Source organism: Phoca vitulina, unplaced genomic scaffold (genome assembly GCF_004348235.1).
Source record: "Phoca vitulina isolate PV1807 unplaced genomic scaffold, GSC_HSeal_1.0 scaffold68, whole genome shotgun sequence".
Taxonomy (NCBI): domain Eukaryota; kingdom Metazoa; phylum Chordata; class Mammalia; order Carnivora; family Phocidae; genus Phoca; species Phoca vitulina.
This window is the reverse complement of record NW_022589771.1, coordinates 2,536,988-2,545,980: the sequence shown is the minus strand read 5'-3', so window position 1 is coordinate 2,545,980 and position 8,993 is coordinate 2,536,988.

Sequence of the window (8,993 nt, the reverse complement as noted above, 5' to 3'; positions counted from 1 at the left end):
GGAGTTACCGGATAATTGAGATACTATTGCACTGTAATGTTTCCAGGCACCTGAGGCTTTTCAGGTGTCACCACTGCATGGGCCCGAGGCAGGGTCTACGCAGCTGAAACAACCCAGCTGCAGTGGAGTACTGATATTTCTAGGAGACTGATTTGATTCTGATGGCTTCTCAGTTTATATTCAGTCCTGGACCAGAAAGCATAGATAGGTCAAGAAGGAGTTTCATAAATGGAATGCAGATCCATAGTAAGTTACCATGGAGATGTGAAGAGTATGCTACTTTTTTTTCCCCCAATGTAGCATAAAATACTGACTCATCTGAGCTGCAGCTTCAGCTAATAGCGGGATTTTTCCCCCGGGCTACTCACTCATCCCTTGATAGTGTCCGAGAAGCTTGATGCCTACAGCCATCCTGTTAAGTTCAGCCGCCCCAAGTGGGACTGCCTTTTCTGTAGCACCTGCTGCCGTGACCGCAGGCGTTCAGTCCAAGCTCAGAGGCTCCCTGAGTCTTTTGATGTCCACGGATTCTTTGGGAAGCCATCTTCCTTCCTGGAGGGGCTGGTGCAGGCTGGGGGCTTGGAGGGGAGCTCTGCTCAGGCTGGGCAGTGTTCCAACATATCTGAGCAGTAAGATGTCAAAAGAGAAGTACGGGAGACAGTCCGTCCCTGACGACGATTTTTCCTTCTGCTCTGACTTGTGAAGTCTGGGGCCAGTTCTCTCCTCTACGGTAGAAAAGGTGATTATAGAACCTATGTCATCAGGCTGTGATGAGCATTCTCCATAAAACCGAATGTGTAAAGAATTTATCAGAGCTGTGAGTACATGGTAGAGACAATCTCAAAATGATGTAACTATTAAGTTTCTTTTCCTAAGCTCTTCCCTTTTCGTTGTACGAAAAACCCTTGGGTAAAAATAGCATATACATGAAAAAAGAAACCATCTCTACCCTGTCCGATGTAATGTATGAAGCCCTATTGAAAATAATCTGGCCAGGGTGCCTGGGTGGCTCAGTTGGTTAAGTGACTGCCTTCGGCTCGGGTCATGATCCTGGAGTCCCGGGATCGAGTCCCGCATCGGGCTCCCTGCTCGGCAGGAAGCTCCCTGCTTCTCCCTCTGACCCTCCCTCCTCTCATGCTCTCTCTATCTCATTCTCTCTCTCAAATAAATAAATAAAATCTTAAAAAAAAAAAAAAAAGAAAAAAAATAATCTGGCCAGAGGCACGAATGGTGGAGCTGAAAGAGGTGTAGAAGGCCGGGGAGAGGACGTGGGGTCACATGCCAGCGCCACATCTTGACTCCAACCCAAGCCCCTGTCACTCCTCGCTTTCCCTTCCGTAGAGCGCTGGGCCCATCCACACACCTCCGTGCCCTGGGTTCTATGCCATGGCTGAACCCCTTCTACACTTGGACAGTCATGTGCACATAATAAAATGGCTTATCCTAGCTCTGGGGCGATATCAGGGTTCCCAACATTTTTTTTAACCTTCCTGTTATTAGTCGGTTTCCTAGTTACTCAGCAGAACTAAAACCTGGCTGGCTGAAGCCTGTGATTATTCCCCTATTATGGCTTGATTCACAGGGAACACCGAGCTTTACAGTAAATTAAACCCTAATAAAAGTGCGGGCCCTTGTGCTTCAAGATCAAAAGTCAAACGTGTTAGAAGGAAATGAAAAGTCAGAAGGCACACGGGGCGAAATGATCAGATGCATTATGTCAAACTGAGCTGAAAAGCAGTCTTAACTCTTTCCCTTAAGAAAGAGGGAAGCTCATAGAAGAGAAAAGGTGTATTACAGTAGAACATATGTGTTTAAATGCTAAATGTCTAGAGACTAAAATGCAGATAAGAGTTCTTTAGAATCTAGACATAATTATTAAAAATGATTAGCTTTCTAAGTCATTCTGTAAAAAAAAAAAAAAACAAACAACAAAAAACCCCCAAAACCAAAAATGCTTCCTTAGAAACACATCTGTGTTTACCTTGAAATCCGAATTGGTAGTCAACATACAGTACGTGCTGGTTTCCACTTGTAAGCTAAACAGACGTCATTTGGTCTGCGGTGTATCATTTATTCATTCAGCAAACACAGTGTCAGCTGCTGAGCAGACAAAGGCCAGTGAGGCTTAGTCCCCGCCCTTGAAGAAGTAAAACTGAGTCCACAATACTGTGAAAATCACACACATGACTTTGGAAATCCTGGGGGTGGGGTGGGGAGGGGAAATGCACTTAGAGATAGAAATCACTGAATTCGCGCACATTCTGGCACCTGCCTTTCCTCTGCTGACCATTTATCCTGCAGTCACCTGGTGGGTGGTGCCTGGCAGCACCAGTTAACCCACTGATGCATGTTTGGGTCAAGGAAAGGATGAAGTTAAGCTCTATAACACCCACGTACCCCCACCTCTGTATGTGCATACCACATACGTATTATCCAAGTGGCCCTCCACTCTTGCCCATTTGCAGGCTGGCACAGGTACCAGGAATCCCGGGCAAGCTGGGGTCCTCTAGCAGCCTCCCAGCCTCCCGACAGGGTGGTCCCAAACTATGTAAGAGCAAGCGGTGTCTATCTTCTTTGTGAAGATTTTTTGGAATAGCAAGCCTGGGACTATCCTGGAGATCAGCAGCTTTTCCTGATGGCCCATTATAATTTCTTCTGCTGTTGGCAGCCTCATTTGTCCTTCAGATTCCCTGTGGGTACGAAGGCATTAAAAGCATGGTAGAGGCTATGATCTTAACCTCTGAAGGGTATCTTGTAGGGTCAGACTCCCTGGGTCAAATCCCAGCTCGCTCCTTCACCAGGCATCCACTGTGGCCCTGGGAAAGTTACTTAAGCTCTCTGGGCCTCAGTTTCCTTCTCTGTCAAGTTTGATTAATAGCGGTGCTGAGATTTCTCCCAGGCTGCCTGAGGATGAAATGGGTTAGTGTTTCTTATGCACTTAGAAGGATGCCGGGCACACAGTTAAGTCCAAGTGTTTTGATAAACAAGCAGCAGTTTCTCTGACCCTGGAGAGCTTGGTCCCACCATCCCTTCCGGCATCTCCGATGGCTGCCTTGCTCTTCACTCTGAGCAGAACTTTGGTTCACAACAAGGAATAAGATCAAGACCAATGCCATCAATAGGAGTCCATGGTTCCCTTCACCATAATTCTCTTGTCTTCGGTGGTGGAATGAAACACTGAATTTTACAACTGGAAAAAACTTTAGAGATCTGATAAGTGAGACCAGCTCCTGTTTTTATAAGGAAACTGAGGCCCAAGGAGGATCAATTCCTTGCCCACGGTCATGGGGCTGTTTCTCAGCAGGGCTGGGGCTGGGGCTATTTCCAGGCCCACCTCCCCTACTGCCTCCCTTATAAGGCAGTACTCTTGGTGTATACAAACCACCTTCAGAATCCACCGTGATATTAAACTGCATGGTGACATGCTTTAAGCAAGTCTGGACAACAAAAATAGCAAGAGGGACCCTTTGTATTCTGCAAAATTGATAATCCCTAAATAAATGCGTCTGAAGTGTGAGTCAGACCTGCACAGATATATGATTTTGTAGCTGTGTGTGTTTTTTTCTGAATCACAAAAATGATTCCCACAGTATGCACTGAACTGGATAATGCTCAGAGCATCAGCTTGACTATTTACCTTGCAAACTGGAACACTGAACCACTGGTCTTCACACAAGCAAAGAGTTAGTCATCATTGTGCCAGTCAGCCTAGCAAATGATTAAGGAAGGTTAATTGACATGCCACTTTGGTGACAAACTGAAACCCAGATTAATGTTTTAAAGCTAAATACTGTAATACGCTTCAGCGGGCATGGGAATAAATCACTAAGACATTGGGATATTTATGTGATGTCCATTTTTTTGAGGAATGGCTTTCCAATTGCGGCAAGATTTTCCCCCACTTCTTTGCACTTGGGAATTGTGGTCTCTATGTCTATTTCAGACCCACTGAGCTATTAGTACCTCTTGTTTGTAGCTGGTGTGGAAATCACACCTCCTCATGTACTTTCCTCCAAGCGAATGCTTTCTTTACCTCTAAATGCCAGACTTCACCACTGCACTTGAACCTGCACTTTGGTTCAGGTTGAAGATGAGGAGGAACACCAACCTTCCACTCTTAGGTATCAAGGGAGAGAATCAGCAGCACCCGTCTTTTGGAAGAGTCTCACAGAATATCATAGGAGCTCCCTGTTCTGGCAAAGAAATACCCCTTCATCAAAACAAAGCAGAGCTGACTTGCAGGTTCATGCTGTAAGAACATTCCCATCCCCGCCCACCCCCCCAACTCCATAGCTGGAGAAAGGGACAGGTGGTAGGACCAGGCTCCCACTTGGCATCTTGTAATTCCTAGTAACTGTCTTAAACAAGAGGTCCATTTGCCTCTTGCACTGGGCCCTGCAAATGATATAGCTGGTCCCAGGTGGGACATTTGTCCCAGGCCTTTCCCCACCCACAGAGAGCCAAGAGCCATGTCACAGGCAAAGACTGTGTCATCTTGGTCATCTTGCAGCATCTTCAAACTATCCTTTCTTGTGTGACAGTGGGTGTTCAAAAAGCACTTAAATTTTTAAGAAGATTTTATTTATTTATTTGAGCGAGAGAGAGAGAGAGAGTGTATGCTCGAGTGGGGAGAGGAGCAGGGGGAGAGGGACAAGAGTTCGACACGGGGCTCAGTCTCACGACCCTGAGATCATGACCTGAGCCGAAATCAAGGGTCAGACACTCGACCGACAGAGCCACCCAGGTGCCCCAAAATGCATTTTTAAAAGGCTCTCCTGGCTAGGCATAAATACTCCCATTGGGGATTATTAACATGTTTTAAAAGTCACAAAAAAGCATTGTGTTTGTGTGTTTGTGTGTGTGTGCATGTATGTGTACGTATGCGTTTTTGTGCACACACACACAAACACCTCTATTCAGATAGAATTCGCATACCATAAAACTGAGCCGTTTAAAGTACACAATTCAGCCAATTTTAGAATATTCACCGAGTTGTGCAACCACCACCCCAGTCAATTTTAGAACATTTCATCACCATAAGAAGAAAGCCTGTTTCCTTTTCTTTTTTTAAGATTTTATTTATTTATTTATTTATTTGGGAGAGGGAAAGAGCACAAGCCGGGGGAGAGGTAGAGGGAGAGGGAGAAGTAGACTCCCCGCTGAGCAGGGAGCCTGACACGCGGGGCTCGATCCCAGGACCCTGAGATCATGACCTGAGCCGAAGGCAGACACTTCACCGACTGAGCCACCCAGGCCCCCGAGAAACCCTGTTTCCATTCGCTGTTACCCCACTGTCCTTAAGTCCTAAATAACAGCCAACCTGCTTTCTGTCTCTAGATGTGTCTCTCGTGGACAATTCTCATGAAGGGATTGTACAATATGTGGCTTGTTGTGATGGGCTTCTGTCACTTGGCCTCATGTTCTCAAGGGGCATCCATGTCATAGCGAGTGTCAGTGTTCATTCCTTTTTGTGGCCAATATATACTTCTCTATCCCATGTCTAGTTTCTATTTGCAGGTACCCGCAGAACTGCTGGCCTGCACAATGAAGCTCACGTCATCTTTAGCGCCCAGAGTGGGCTCACTCCTGTTGTTCTCTCCCTGGACCAGCCCGAGCAGGAGATGAAGAGGCAAAGTCATGCCAGGCAGGATGGGGCTGGGCTGGGCTGCACCCAGCCGCCCACCCGACCGCCCACCAGGGCTTCTGCGATTCTTCTTTTTCTTCCGGCGGTGACCACCCCAGAAGCAGCCGAGCTCCCCTCGTGGGAGGGAAACCGAGGAAACTGGTCTCTCTCTAAGCTTGAGTGCCGCTAACTTGAGCTTGGGAGCCAGAAGATTGTTTGACTCAACTTGGCAAGTTGTGCCTTCTTGTTTCTTTATTTTCACCATGCACTTTGGCATTTGTGTAGAAAAATGAGTAGACTATTTCTCTGCAAGAATCACTTGCTCTAGTTTAGGGGAAAAAGCCACCACTTTATCTGTCTATCTATTCTCTACCTATCATTCATTCATTCCAGTTTTATTAAGATATAATTGACATCATCTGACCATTTTAAATGACTTCCAGTATAACTTCTGAATTCAAATACTTACACTCATTTCTAAAGACTTCTAGACATCATGTCTGTTCTCGCCACAGCAGCCGGAGGAATGCTGTTAAAACAACAGGCATAACTGTCCTTCCTCAGTGAAAACCCTCCAACGGCCCCATGTGACTCCAAGGAAAAGGTCAAGTGCCCACCAGGCCCCCTAACGCCCCGTGACCTGACTTTCTACCATCTCTGTCATCTTCCCTCCCTCCTCCATCCTGGACCCCCTCCGGGCATCAGCCTCTGGCCTCCCCCGAACACCAGGCACCTCCTTCCTCTCCTGGGAGAGCTCTTCCCCAGACACCACATGGTTCCTTCTCCTTACTGCCTCTGATCTCCATTAGTCACATTTGCTGAGATCTTTCCTGGCTACCCCATCGAAAATTTCAACCCATTCCATCAGACCCACATGATTGGTTTCTTCTTAAGCCCATAGCATTATTTACTATTCTTTACAGCTCACTTTTTTTTACCCAACTCATTCTCTATCTCTCCAGCATAAATTCTGCTCCATTAGGGCATGGACTATATCTGTTTTGTTCACTACTTTTCTGCAATGTGCAGAACAATTCCTGACACACAGGACTCAATAAATACTTGTTGGGTAAATGACATTAATGAATTCCGAGGGTGAATTTTCATCACCTTTCCAACCGATGAGTAGAATGTTGGCTAGTGAGTATGGATGCATATGATAAAAGTTTTACCCAGAATAAGATGTGACTACATTATGCCATGTCCTTTATAATATTTTGCTGAAATAGAAAAAAAAAACTATAATAATGGTAGAATCTTGCATTTATGGGGACTCCTGGGTGGCTCGGTCAGTTAAACATCCGACTCTTGATTTCAGCCCAGGTCATGATCTCAGGGTCATGAGATTGAGCCCCACGTTGGGCTCTATGCTCAGCAAGAGGTCTTCTTCCGATTCTCTCTCCCTCTCCCTCCAGCTCATGTACTTGCTCGCTCTCTCTCTCAAATAAATAAATAAAATATTTTTTAAAAAGAATCTTGCATTTATGTAGTACTCTGTAGCTTTCCTAGACTTACCTTCTACGATATTCCTTATTTGGGATTGCATTACTGTCTCCAGTTTAAGTGACTTGCCCAAAGTCACAGAACAAACTTCTAGGGGATTCAAGACTAAAATCTTCCAAAATTTTCAGTGAAGAGTGTTTTCCCACCAACACAAACCAAAGGGCACTTTGCTTGTGTGGGGCCCTTCACAGTTTACAAACTATTTCGCAGATATCAGCGGCCCTGCCCCTGTCCTGTGATAAGCAGATCACACCCTGTTATCCCTGAATCCCTGGTTTACCAGTGAGGAAACTCTGACTCAGCCTGGCCAGCGTCTGGCCCCCTGGCCAGTTGGCTAAGCTAAGGGCCAGCACCAGGCCTCTGGTCTTTGTACTGACTTGACTGCTGATGACAAACAATGACACCTGACTTCCTTGTTCTTTGCTGAACAAGGTACAGCTTGACCTCTAGTATTTGAGGCTGTCCTGTGGGTCAGTTCCATCACCCAAGAGTGGCCCGAAACCCCATGGTGGGCTTTGTTTGGAACTTGGCTGAAACACATCTTGAATGTTCCAGCCACATGGCTGGCAGGGAAAACTCACCCGCTGTCCATCTTGGGTTTTATCTTTGCTTGGGTGGGTTCCCCTTCTCTCGGTCTTTGCAGTAACAGTGGTGTCCCTGAAGTGGGTTGGATGGTGGCCCCCCAAAAGATACGTCTACATCCTAACCCTTGCAACCTATGAATGGGACCTTGTTTGGACAAAAGGTTTTTGCAGAGGTAGTAAGTGCAGACCCGCAAGATGAAATCATCCCGGGTTATCCTGGCAGACCCTAAATCAATGACAAATGTCCAGGAGAGGCACAGGGAGAAGGGAAGATGGCCAGGTGAGGACCAAGGCAGAGACTGGAGAGATACAGTCATAAGCCAAGGACTGCTTGGAGCCTCTGGAAACGAGGAGGCAAAGAAGGCGCCTCCCTTAGAGCCTCAGAAGAGCACGGTCCTGCTGACCTTGATTTTGGACCTGTGGCCTCCAGACTGCAAGAGAGTCAATTTCCATTGCTTTAAGCCACTGAATTTGCAATGATTTGTTACAGCAGCCATACAACCTCCTTGGGAGATGTGACCCTGAAAGGAGAGCCAGGAAGTGGGCACAAGGGATGGGAGTCAAGACTTGAAGCTTTCTCAGAAAGTGGGGGATCTTCGCATGAGTAAGAAAGTTTTGAGTAAATTAAAAATTGAGAAAGGAATAATAAGTGGAATTAAGCAGTGACTTGGATCTTTGACATTCACTACAAAAAATGAGAATAAGGGATTCATGAAACCACTGTAGGGGCGTCCCAGCCAGTGAGGGCGATATGCATTTTAGGGTGCAGTTACATGCTGGAATGTTAAGTACAATCTCGGGGTGAGTCACCATTTACAACTCATGTGGGAAAAAAATTATAAAAATAAAAGAATAGGAACTTATGGATGCAGAACAATTACATGTTAACCATGGTGTGAAGTGGTTGGTGACCAGAAGATTAGAAGGAAGCAGATGGTCATCCTTACATACCACCCCCTTCTCCTGTTCATTCCTAGCTCCTCATTGGATTCTCTGGGGCTCCTTAACTTTGGATTTGATCTAATCCTTGTTCTTGAGTTGTTAAGAAAACTGGGCCGGCCCTGCTGACCTCTGGACGGGGACCAGCAGTACATCAACAGCCAGCCCTACAGTCTGGTGGGGCGTGGACTGAGTCTTGGCAAGCCTAGAGCCACTCCTGGGCCCTGAGCACCCCTCTGGTCCTTGCCTTACTGTGCACTGGGACCTCCTCCTTCCCTCAACTCTGGTCTCTTGAGACGGGGCTTCTGCCGTGGTCTTACTTCTTCAATTCAGACTTCTCCTCAGCC